Below are 11,512 nucleotides of genomic sequence, written 5' to 3' on the forward strand. Positions count from 1 at the left end.
GTTGGACACAGTGAGGTTCTCTTCCTGCAAGAGGCTGCCTGCTGCACTCCCAAGTCCCGAGGAAGCATTTCACAGTCCATTTTGGTCCCCACCCTCAAATGCAGCAGGAGTTGAAGGAGGCAGAAGTCTGCCCCATGGCTTCCATGGAGCATGTCAGGCAGTGGGACTGGCCGATCCAGAGGTTTGGAGCTAGACCGATTTATTAATTTACATCAGACATCACGCACTACATGAAGCTTATGAAAAATTGGTTTGGGGTGTAGAGCAAATTTTTCATCGTTTGCACCAGCTGTTTGAGCCTGGTGATTATGCTCGGCTCCGTCTTGAAGCTGTCAGCATGCATGACTTCATATTCTCCTGCTGGTAACTGAAACAATGTGAATACTGTGACATTTTTAGACTGGGTCAGAACTCCCCAACAAAGTAAAAGAGCGCTGTGTTCTGATCAGACTTTCCACCTGGCTGTCATTATTGTGAAAGCCTTTGTGCGTGGGGTACGCAGAACCTGCAGTCTATCCCCCATTCCAAAATTAGAGACCAAAAGTGGTGCTATTTCATTGATCTAAATAGCAGTGACAATTATCTCTGTTTTGCAGGGAGTAACACGGCACTTACAGCTGCAAGGGACCTGACAGGTGCAGAATTGTTACGCAGAACAAAAGAGCTACAAGACAAACTGGGGGGGTCTGTGCACAGGAAGGTCATGCTGAGTGACATCCCCTTGTCTGAGGACATGTTAATATATGCACCATCCTCCTGTGGGAGGGGAAAAAGGATTGGGAGAGTTTTAAACCAAGCGACAGCCTCAGATATTGCAAGACCTGTTTCCTCCTTTTACATCTTTATTATGGTGTTAAGGATGTCAGGAAGGTGTTTGGAGTGAGAAACTCTTGTGGGCTTTGTCATACATTCTATAACCATGGCCAGAGCTGTACATTTTGTTGACGGCTCTGCTTGTCTCGTGACGGTGCATTTAAGCTGGGGAGAAGGAAAAGGTGCCCCAGTTGCCGGCTGTTGTGCAGGTCTGGGGAATGCTTACAGAGGCGCAAGGCCACGCCTGTTAAAAAAGAAGTTGACTGTTTGGCTATGATTTTCTGTGAGAACTTGAAGGCCGAGGCAGAAAAACAGCACAAATGTAAAGCTGGAAGTGCGGGATGTGCGATAAACAGATCTGTAATGTAAACCAGCACCAGTGTTTCAGACCTGTGAACAAAAATCCAGAAAAAGGGCAGGGCTATATTATCTGTGACAGGGAGTGTATGCAGGAGACTGGGACACATGACCCAAACTCCATTTTTCCTATGGAGTCAGCACCAGATGGACTTATGTATATGTGCAGTTTGCTTATAGTACTGACCTGACCTGATTCTCTTCCACCAAGGGTACGTCTCCCTTGTGCCAGACTTTCCCTCTGGTCTCAGGGATGTAGGACTCCGAAGGCTGATCTTGCTAGTAAAAATTGAGGCAAAGGCGGCATTCAGCACCTAAGCCTTCTCCATGTTACCTGTGCCCGTATAGAAGCCTTGTTGCCATTGACATCCCTCACCAGATTCAGTTCCACTTGGGCTTTGACTTTCCTAATCCCATCCCTGCATGCTTCGACAGTGTCTCTGTATTCCTCACAGGTTACCCATCCTTGCTTCCATCTTCTTTATGCTTCCTTCTTGTGTTTTGGTTTTGCCAGGAGCGCCTTGTTCATCCACGCCGGCCTCCTGGCATGTTTGCCTGGCTTTCTGCTCATCGAGATGGACTGCTTTTGAGCTTGGAGGAGGTGATCCTTGACTATTAACCAGCTTTCCTGGGCCCCTCTGGCCTCCAGGGCCTTATCCCATGGCACTCTTCCAAGCAGATCTTTAAAGAGACAGAAGTCTGCTCTCCTGAAGCCCTGCGTTGTGAGCTTGCTATTTACCCTCCTCCCTCCCCTCAGGATCCTGCTCCACCATCTCATTGTCACTGCAGCCAAGGCTGCCTTTGATCTTCACATCCCCAACAAGCCCTTCCTTCTTGGTGCGTATGAGGTCCAGCAGAGCACCTGTCCTCCTTGGCTCCTCTGTCACTTCGGAGATGAAGTTCTCATCCACGCACTCCAGGAACCTCCTGGCTTGCTTATGTCCTGCTGTGTTTTGCCTCCAACAGACACCACAGTGGTTGAAGTTCCCCATGAGGACCAGGGCCTGTGAATGTGAGGCTGCTCCTGTCTGCCTGTAGAGGGTCTCATCCGCTGGTTGTTCCTGGTCAGGCAGCCTAGAGCAGACACCCACTACAACGTCACCTTTACCTGTCTTCTCTTTAATGCTTACCCATAAGCTCTCAGTTGGCACATCATCCATCCCCAGGCAGAGCTCCATGCACTCTAGCTGCTCTCTCACAGAAAGGGAAAGTCCTACTCCTCGTCTTCTCAGCCTGTCCCTCTGAAACAGCCTCTATCCCTCCATTGCAATATGCGTCACAGGAGCCATCCCACACCGTCTCTGTGATCCCAACGTGATCGTAGCCCTGCAACTGCACCCAGATCTCTAACTCCTCCTGTTTATTCCTCATACTGCGTGCATTAGTGTACAGGCACTTGGCAGGGGCACCCCAGCATGTTGACTTCCTAGAAGGGGTTTTGGGGATTTCTCCACAATCATGCCTCGCAGGCACTTCATGCTTACATGCTAGGGATGACCCCGCTTCAGCCCTGTTTTCTTGGTCTTGTGATCCCTTCCTGGCACATCACCCCAGGCCCTTTGCTCATCAGCTGTGTCCATCAATCCCTCAGAGGGCTGCTGGTTGCTCTCTCCCCCCGCCCCGTTATTCCTAGTTTAAAGCCCTCCTTATCAGGTCAGCCATCCTACTGGCAAAGGTAACTTTGCCCCACTTGGTGAGGTCGATCCCAAGTCTCCCGAGCAGATGCTGCTCTGCAAAAAGGGTCCCATGGTCGTAGGACCCAAAGCCCTGTCGCCAACTCCAGTTCCACAGCCAGTTATTGACCTGCATTATCAGTGCCTTCCTCTTCACACCCTTTCCCTTCTCCAGCGGGGCTGAGGACAGCACTACCTGGGCCCACATGCCCTTGACTACTGCCCGCAGAGCTCTGTAATCACTTTTGATCCTGTCCAGGTTTCCCCTAGCCGTACCATTTGTGCCCACAAGGAATAACAGCAGGGGGTAGCGGTCAGAGGGCTGAATGAGCTTCATCAGTCTCTCCACAATAGCTGGGATCTGGGCTCCTGGCAGGCAGCAAAGCTCTCTAGGTGACAGGCCAGGTGGGCAGATTGGTGCCTCTGTCCTCACAGCAGGGAGTCACCCATAACTGTCACTTGCTTCTTCTTCCTGGTGGCCTTGCATGGTTTAGGGTCAGGGGGACCAGATCCTTTGCTTCAAGGCACATCTGGCTCCTCTTTAATTTTGAGGACGGTGAACCTATTTTGTAGTTGTAAGCCCTTAGGTGGGGCAGGAGCCTTCCACTTGGTGCCACAAGTCACCAGCTTCCATCCTTCAACTTCTCCAGAGATTGCACTTACCTTGTCTACCTAGGGGTAGACACTGCCTGCTTCTCCACTGCATTTGGGGTCAGGGGCTCTTCAAGATGCTGCATCTCAGAGAAAATTCTGCCTGTCTCCCTTTCACCCTCTCTGATGCTGCACAGTCGGCTCCCTTACAACCACTGGACAGCTGACGAGTGCCAACCCCTTGCTGCCTGTTATGCCTGGGAATATTGTGCGGTGTTACAGTAGCTGGCAACTGCTTTATCAAGAAGTGCTCTGTAAATATCCTTTCATCACATTTGTGGAGGACTTAAGTTTTGCTCTTCTGCTCATTGCAGGGCTTTTGGTAAAGCAATGATGGGCTGTGTGAAAAAATGGATCTGGTGCCTGCAAATCAGCTGGAGCAGCTATGGCTGCTGCCATTGCCCGGGAAGACATGAGGGCTGATACAGACCACTCTTTGGATGCTGAAATGAGGGACATGTTCCAGAAACACGGAGTGCTTCTAACTGAGCACTTCCTGGTCCAAAGGAGGCGCAAAGCCAATCACAAGGCTGCCGCAGAACTTGTTTGTTTGATGGTGTCAAGAAGGAGCTCTCAGCCAATCACAGTGCAGTATGAAAACACATGGGAAATGCCACGTCCAGAGTGGCAGCCTCCCTGTAGGTAACGGTAAGGGACTGCCTTTTCTGACATGCTTCTGGGTAAAATGGGAGGGGTGCCTAGTCCTGCTATCCAGTCACAGGGCTGCCTGAGAACACATAGCTATGACAGCGTCAAGAAATGGCCACCAGTCAGTCACAGAGCAGTGTGATGGTTACAAAATGGGAGATCCCTGCTGTAAAATGGCAACGCCTGCTCCTAAAATGGTGGTCCAAAAAAAGGCTTCCCCTGTGTCTCTAGGGAAGGGCCTTATGGGTCTGAGGTATTTCCAGGTAAACCTGAAGGCATAGCGGGTCCTGTCAGCCAATCGTAACAGAGCACATGACCAGAAGAGGGGAGGGACTTTCAGGGTCTGTGGAGGCTGCTGGGAAGGGGCGTGGATTTCCTCTGGAAGCTGGCGGGCGGGGCACCTGTCACATCTCATCTTGGGTATCAGTGGTACCTGCACTACTCATGTCAGTCACTTAAGGACACGGCAAATGGGTGCCATGTAGTCACGAATGGACTGATGGTAATTGTTCCAGAGGGATACTCCGTTTTTAAGTGTCTCATCATAGCTCAGCTCCCTTGAGCAAACACGTCAACAGCTCTCACCCAGCTTTCCCTCATCTTTGACACCACACATACCAAGATCTCTGTCGAATTTTTATCCTACAGCCCGTAAGCACCTTGGATAGTCACCTTAGGCAAATAAGAATGAAGCAATTAAGTACCAACGAACCCAGGAATTACCAGATGTATAACGAGTTGCAATGGGAGTCAGGCCTTGCATGGCAGTGGTTAGTTCCAACAAACCAGAAGAGTATTTCAGAGCTCTGCCAGGTCCTCTTTACTCTGATCTAGCATGTGCTCCTCAGCCCCGGCAGGGTCCGTCCTTCGTCTGTGGTAAGCTGGTTACCTTCCGTTTGTCCCTCCACCACCACAGAGACGAAGGCTGTGGCCCACCACAGCTTGAGCTCCCGCCTCATGCCTGGGTAGTTGATTCCTTCTGGACATGACAAAGCTATTCCAAACAGGACAACGTGTTGCCCCTATAGTAACACAAACATAATCAAGCAAGGAGATGGTGAGGGAGAGGACCTAGAAGACGGCTGGGGCTGACAAGGCTCCCGTTAAGTTCCTTCCTGAGAATCAGAAAGCTGCAACTAAAGTCGGAAAGAAAGAAAGAAATCACGCAAGGAAGACTAGCAAGGCTCAGAGTGAAGAAGGAACACATTGAAAACTGTTGTCTCATCATATTCTTCTTCCAGCATCCAGTGACCCAGGTCAGAAATAGATGAACAGAAAAAGAATAGAACAAAAGAAAAGAAAGGAGAAGGGGAAGGGGAAGGGGAAGGGGAAGGGGAAGGGGAAGGGGAAGGGAAGGGAAGGGAAGGGAAGGGAAGGGAAGGGAAGGGAAGGGAAGGGGAAGGGAAGGGAAGGGAAGGGAAGGGAAGGGAAGGGAAGGGAAGGGAAGGGAAGGGAAGGAAAGGAAAGGAAAGGAAAGGAAAGGAAAGGAAAGGAAAGGAAAGGAAAGGAAAGGAAAGGAAAGGAAAGGAAAGGAAAGGAAAGGAAAGGAAAGGAAAGGAAAGGAAAGGAAAGGAAAGGAAAGGAAAGGAAAGGGAAAGGAAAGGAAAGGAAAGGAAAGGAAAGGAAAGGAAAGGAAAGGAAAGGAAAGGAAAGGAAAGGAAAGGAAAGGAAAGGAAAGGAAAGGAAGATTTTGAAACTTCTTTTCTGTTAATTTTGTTTGAAAAGAACACTGGCTTACTGCTGATGACCATGTATGTGAGTATTTCTGTTCTTTGCCTAAAATTCTTATTATTTGGGGCCTTCCTTTTAGGCAGAATAGTATTGTACATAATACAGTACAGTGGGACACAGAGGCAGTCTTTCCCTAGAAAGATTGATAGGAAAAACAACCAAAAATTCCCTTTGAAAACATGGTAATTCATTTTCCATCAAATTCTCTGAATTTGTCTGGTCCGGACAAATTCAGACCAGACCTTAACCTACTTGGTTATCAGAAACTGATCCAAGAGAAAAAGACAAGAACAAGAAAAAAAAAACCACCTGGATTTCGTAGTCTAATTTGTAGCTCCCTTGCAGGGAGGGTCATAGAGTAGAGTAGATGGATGAATGGCCGGAGAAGGATGGACAGATGTTTGTATGCCTGTCTGTATGGAAGAAGAGAGAGAGAGGAGGTGGAGGGAGAATGAGACTGGTACTGATAACCGGAGGCCGTGGGAAGAGCCACCGAGCCCAGGGAAAGACTTCTTGTTGAAAGGTTACTGCTGCTCTTATTGCAATGTGAAACCTCACTCTGACATAATCTCCATCTGTAATCTCGGAGCCATGGCAAAGAAGAACAGGATATTTGGGACTGCAGTCGTTCTCCTGTGCTTCCCAGACCATCGCAGGTGGCACATGGTCCTGCTTGTCCTTATCTTCTCCATGTATCTTGTAGTTCTGGTGGGAACGGCGTCATCATTTTTGCTGCGGGGAGTGATCAGTCCCCGAGGATCCTGATGTACTTCTTCCTCGGCAAGCTCTCCTTCTTGGAGATCCAGAACACCACCACCATTGTCCCCAACGAGCTGGGGACTTCCCTTGTCACCATGAAAACCGTTTGTGTTTCCTGCTGCCCGGCACAGTCATTTTCCCACTTCTTCCTGGGTATCACTGAGTTTCTAATCTTCTCAGTGATGTCCTTCGACTACTACATGGCCATACACAAACAGCTGCGTTACATCACTATCATGACAAAGATACTCTGCTTCTTTCTATGCCTGGGAGCATGGCTACTGAGTTTTGTGGTCATCAGCTCCAAGATGTCTGTACTGCTGGTACGGTGTCTTCTCTGCTCCAAGAACAACATTGACCATTTCTACTGTGATGCTGGGCCTCTCCTGAGCCTGGCCTGTGGTGGTACAATGCTCTTAGAGACCCTTGGCTTTCTGGTGCCCATCCCCATCATCCAAGGCGCTCCGCTTTTCAAGGTAGTTTTCTTCACCTGTATCATCCTTGCAATTCTCCATATATTCCCTTGTCTTTCAGCCACCAGAAGGCGTTACCTGCTTGTAGCTCCCATCTCACCATGGTCCCCATCCTCTACGGAGCTGCCATCTTCATGTACCTGAAACTCATGGCTCGCTCATCCTTTAGTCTCAACAGAGTGGAGTCCACCCTCAACGCTCTCCTGACTCTTTTGCTGAATCCTTTCAGCTATACCATCAGAAACAAGGAGTTGAAGGCTGCTCTGAGGAGAACGGCAAAGCAGTGAAAGGCTACTTCAGCCTAGCAAAGGCTCCTGACAGGCCAGAAAACAGAGCCCAACCCCTGTGTTTGTGGAACTGCAATACAGCTGCACTTTTAGGTTAAACAGCGAGCATGGGTTTTAGTCTTCTCTCAAGACCTTCTGATGAAGAGCCTTTCTCTTCAGTTACACCCATTTTGACACAAGGAGGAGGAAAGAAAGTGAGCAAAACTTGCAATTTATGTCCTTTTCCAAACAGTGTATTGTGATCAGGCCTAGCATGGTTTTTCAGAGGAAACGAGATACTGATGTGGACAACGTCCTTTTTAAACGTTGGCCTTGTTCTCCTCAATCGACATACGCTGCAGGCAAAGATGGCATCAACATTTGAATTTGTTGTCTAGAAGGATTTTGTCGTGATCAAGAGAAATGAGCACCCCCAAAGTATGAGACAGCTGGTCCATCTCAGACGGCAGATAATTCTACCCCACAAGCATCTACTGATTATTGCCGTAACCTAGGCAACAGATGTATTATGTGCAGAAGGTCTCAGTCCCAGGGCCAGAGCTGGGGCTGGAGCCCAGGCCAAGGCTGGACTCAAGAGAGGCCCGTGGCTGCCAGTGACTGCCCTGGACCACCTAGGAGGCCAGGAGGGCAACAGTAGCCCAGGCCAGGCACAGATATGGCAGAGCTGGGGCAGGCCTGCGCTAGGCCTGAGCTCCCATAGAGACCCTGGGCCAGGGGCCAAGCCAGAGCTGGGACCCATGGTTGCACTGGGCCTAGGTGGGCTTGGTCCTGATGCTTGTCGCTCCTGTGTGAACACTTGACCCAGCACTGTCTCCCACACAATCCAGCCTAGGGAGACATGCCCGCCATCCTTACCCAGCACAGATGAATGACCCTGCCCTCCATCCTGGTCCTATGGTGCTGGTGGTGTGTGGGGTCTGTGCAAAGGCAGAGCCTCCACACCACAGGGCCCCAGGGCCTGCAGATGTGTGCAGACCAGCAGTGCTGCCCAGAGCACAAGGGCCACTTCAGCGCCAGGGCTCTGGGAATGCTGAAGGAGCTTGGTGCCTGGGGGGAGGCACTCCAACGTGCGCTCTATGGTTGGGCTGGTGCATGCCCTGTACCATTCAGGGGCAGCTCACAAAACCTGCTGAGTGCAGGACCAAATCCCACTGTCACTGCCATGTCTCTGCAGAGCTGGGAGTATCTCCTCTCACACAGCACCCTTCCGGACCAGAGGTGGGTGGTGGCCCTTGTGGGGCTGTAGAGTTTCCGGGCCTGGAGAAAGCTGCTCCTTGCTTGGGGAAGACAAGGCACCGCACCAAAGAGCATCCATGTGTGGCTGGGCACCAGTCACTGTCCTGGGCTTGCCTTCACCCAAGGGGGTGTTGAGTTCACAGGGATAGGGGACTCCAGTGTGGGGCCTGCTGGGGCCACCAATACTAACTTGTGAACACCTCAGCCCTACACATGTTGGCAACGGGTGGGCCATGCCAGATGCTGTGCTGAAGGGTGATAGGGCTGCATGGGGAAGCTGTCCCTGCTGCCCCTGCCCAGGCATGCTGACCATGGCCCCTACATCAGGGGATGGAAGAGATGGGCAGGTGGAGGAGGGACTGTGGGCCATCCCCAAAGCTATTTACCTGTTCCCAATTCCTGCCATCCTTTGGGAACATTGTCTGCTGAGCCTCCTTCCCCAGCACAGCTCCACCGAAAGCAAGAGGAGCACTCTTCCCCAAGAGCTTGTGGGACTGCTGACCTCCCTGGGGCCTCCCACATGCCCACAGTTCCTCTCTGGAGGACTGCAGTTGTCAGGGTTCCTGTTCACACGACGTGCTCGAGGGCCACGGGGGCATTTCTGAGCAGAGACTAGCAAGGCAAGGACTGATGGCCATTGGCTGTGGAGCCACTAGGGTTGTCTTCCTCAGCTTCAAGAGGCAGTGCCTGAAAGAGGACTCGCTGCAGTATGTCCCACCCTCCAGTCCCTCTAGGAGTGATGAAGGGTTCCCCTGTGGCCCCACCTAATGCCTTCCGCAAAGCAATGGCTTTCTTCGTCAGCAGTCAGTACGCAGATGGAAAGATCACCTAAGGGACACAGGCAGGGTTGCAGCAAATTTTAATGAGTCTAAAGAGGGAAAAGAGGTCACTGCAAGTCGAGGCCCCCAGTGAGGGGAGGAGCAGGAGCAGCCAAGAATCTGTTCCCCTTTTCCTGTGGCAGAGTTCCCACAGGCCATCTGTTGACCTGCCTGGTAAAGGGAGACAAGCTAGCAGGTCACTCCAGGCTGGTTTCTGGGGTCCTCACAGCAGGTTTGAAGGGAGCACAAGACAACAAAGAAAAGAGAGAAAAATGGTGAGTGGAAGACTGCTCTTAAAACAATGGCATGAAGTTTGATCCTCTGTCCAGCAGGACGTTCTGAGTTCCTGGGGTCCTTCTCCGAGGCTGTTGCCAGCATCTTTAGCAGGGGGGGCACCTTCTGCCACAGTAGCGGCTGGAAATGCCAGAGAGGTCACAGCACCCAGAGGTGATGGGCACTCCATCACAGCTGAGGATGCTGCCAACAGCAGCGGAGGTGGAAGAGCCCACAACGGTGTTCTGTGGGAAGGAGCTGAGGATGGGGCCAGGCAGGGTCACCACCACAGAGGAGGGCTGGATGACGACGGTGGAGTTCTGGCACTGCCTGACGCAGGGCTCATTGCAGCTGTTGGCCAGCGGGGTCGGGCCACAGGGCCGGCATGGCCGGCACTGGTCGTAGCACGACATGTCTCTGTGCTGGAGGTGCACCTGGGAGAGAGGGCAGGGAGGAAGAAGAGCACAAGGATGGGTGAGGAGCAGCCTGGTTTCCTTATCGCAAAGGAGGCAAGGTACTACTGAGTGGGGAGCTGAAAGATGTGCCAGGAGCCACACGGTCTTCATCATGCTGTAAAGAGCAGCCTGACCCAGGGAGGCTCCCTCCTAATTCATAACCCAAAACCCCTCTCAGCCACGTCCCAGCCTCTCTCTAAGCAGACCTTCTCCCCGCTTCCCTCTATCGTGAGAAGATGCTCCAAACCCTGAGCACAGGACAGAGGCAGTATGAGCTGAGAGGTCCATTGAAGTGAGAGCTCACTTTGGAAGGGGAGGAGAAGGGGCTTCAGACGCACCTGGTTGCCAAGGAGAAGGAGGCAAGAGGAGTGGATGAGAGAGCAGGGACTTAGGCTGGCTTTTATACCTGCCCTTCGTTGCCGCAGGCCCAGAGGCACCCTTTGCAGAGGTAATAATTTTCTGACAAGCTCATCTTGAATGCAGACCATTGCAGCTAATGATATGGGCTGTGCATTGGTTTCCTGCACTGCTGCCTTTTCATTTCCAGGATTGTGCCATGCCCATTCCCCAGTGAAGGCTTCTTCTGAGTGCTGGGATGAAAGGCCCCAGCATTTGTAGGACAGGAATGCAGCAGTGCGGGTAAAAGTCTCAGCTCAAATGCTAGATGGCTCCAGAGTAGGCAAGTGGTGTCAGCCTGGGACACTCTAGGGGGCTTTTGAAGTGGTGTTCTCAGGAAGAGCTCCAGCCTTTTCAGCTGGAAGCCCAAGGGTTACCGTGTATGAGGACATGCCATGTCCATCTCTTTCCTTCCCTCCTCAGCTCACCCCGATGGTCACTTCTTGTTGCCTCCCCAGGTGTGTGTGTTGTGCTGCTAGGTTTTGACCTCATCCTGCCTAACACTGCCCTCAGGAAAAACGTCTGGCCTGTTTTGACTCGTTCCCTCTTTGTGCAGTCTGTGAGTACACAAATGGTGCCATGGGCATGTTTGAGGCCTTGTCCTTCTCCAGAATGCTCTAGCCCTGCTGCAGTTGTCCCCAGCTGTCCTCAGCAGAGTCCACAGCTGGTTGTGTTCCTATGTGTGTTCTTGTCCTGTGTGCTTTTGTGAGCAGCTGTGTTTGTGTGGATGGACATGGGACACAAATTTGGGCATGATTCCATGCCGGTGTGCATGAGCCTGTGTGTGTGTGCGTCCTTGTGTGCCCCTCATCAGGAAGGAATGTGCTGCTTATGGCAGGGATCCTGTCCACTGCTCTGCCTATGAGCACCTCAGAGCAGTCGCTTCCCAGATTCAGAAGGAGCCCAAGTGCAGCTGAGTGGCGATGGCACCAGCCTGCTGGA

The 11,512-nt window shown here is 51.7% G+C and overlaps 2 pseudogenes; one reads left to right on the forward strand and one right to left on the reverse strand.

Annotated features, from left to right (window-relative positions):
* The first annotated feature begins 6,240 nt into the window (after positions 1–6,240).
* On the forward strand, positions 6,241–7,392 carry LOC140645920 (olfactory receptor 6X1-like; annotated as a pseudogene).
* A 2,434-nt stretch (positions 7,393–9,826) lies between these two features.
* Positions 9,827–10,646, reverse strand: LOC140645925 (feather keratin Cos2-3-like; annotated as a pseudogene).
* Positions 10,647–11,512: the final 866 nt, after the last annotated feature.

Source organism: Ciconia boyciana, unplaced genomic scaffold (assembly GCF_034638445.1).
Source record: "Ciconia boyciana unplaced genomic scaffold, ASM3463844v1 HiC_scaffold_44, whole genome shotgun sequence".
NCBI lineage: Eukaryota > Metazoa > Chordata > Aves > Ciconiiformes > Ciconiidae > Ciconia > Ciconia boyciana.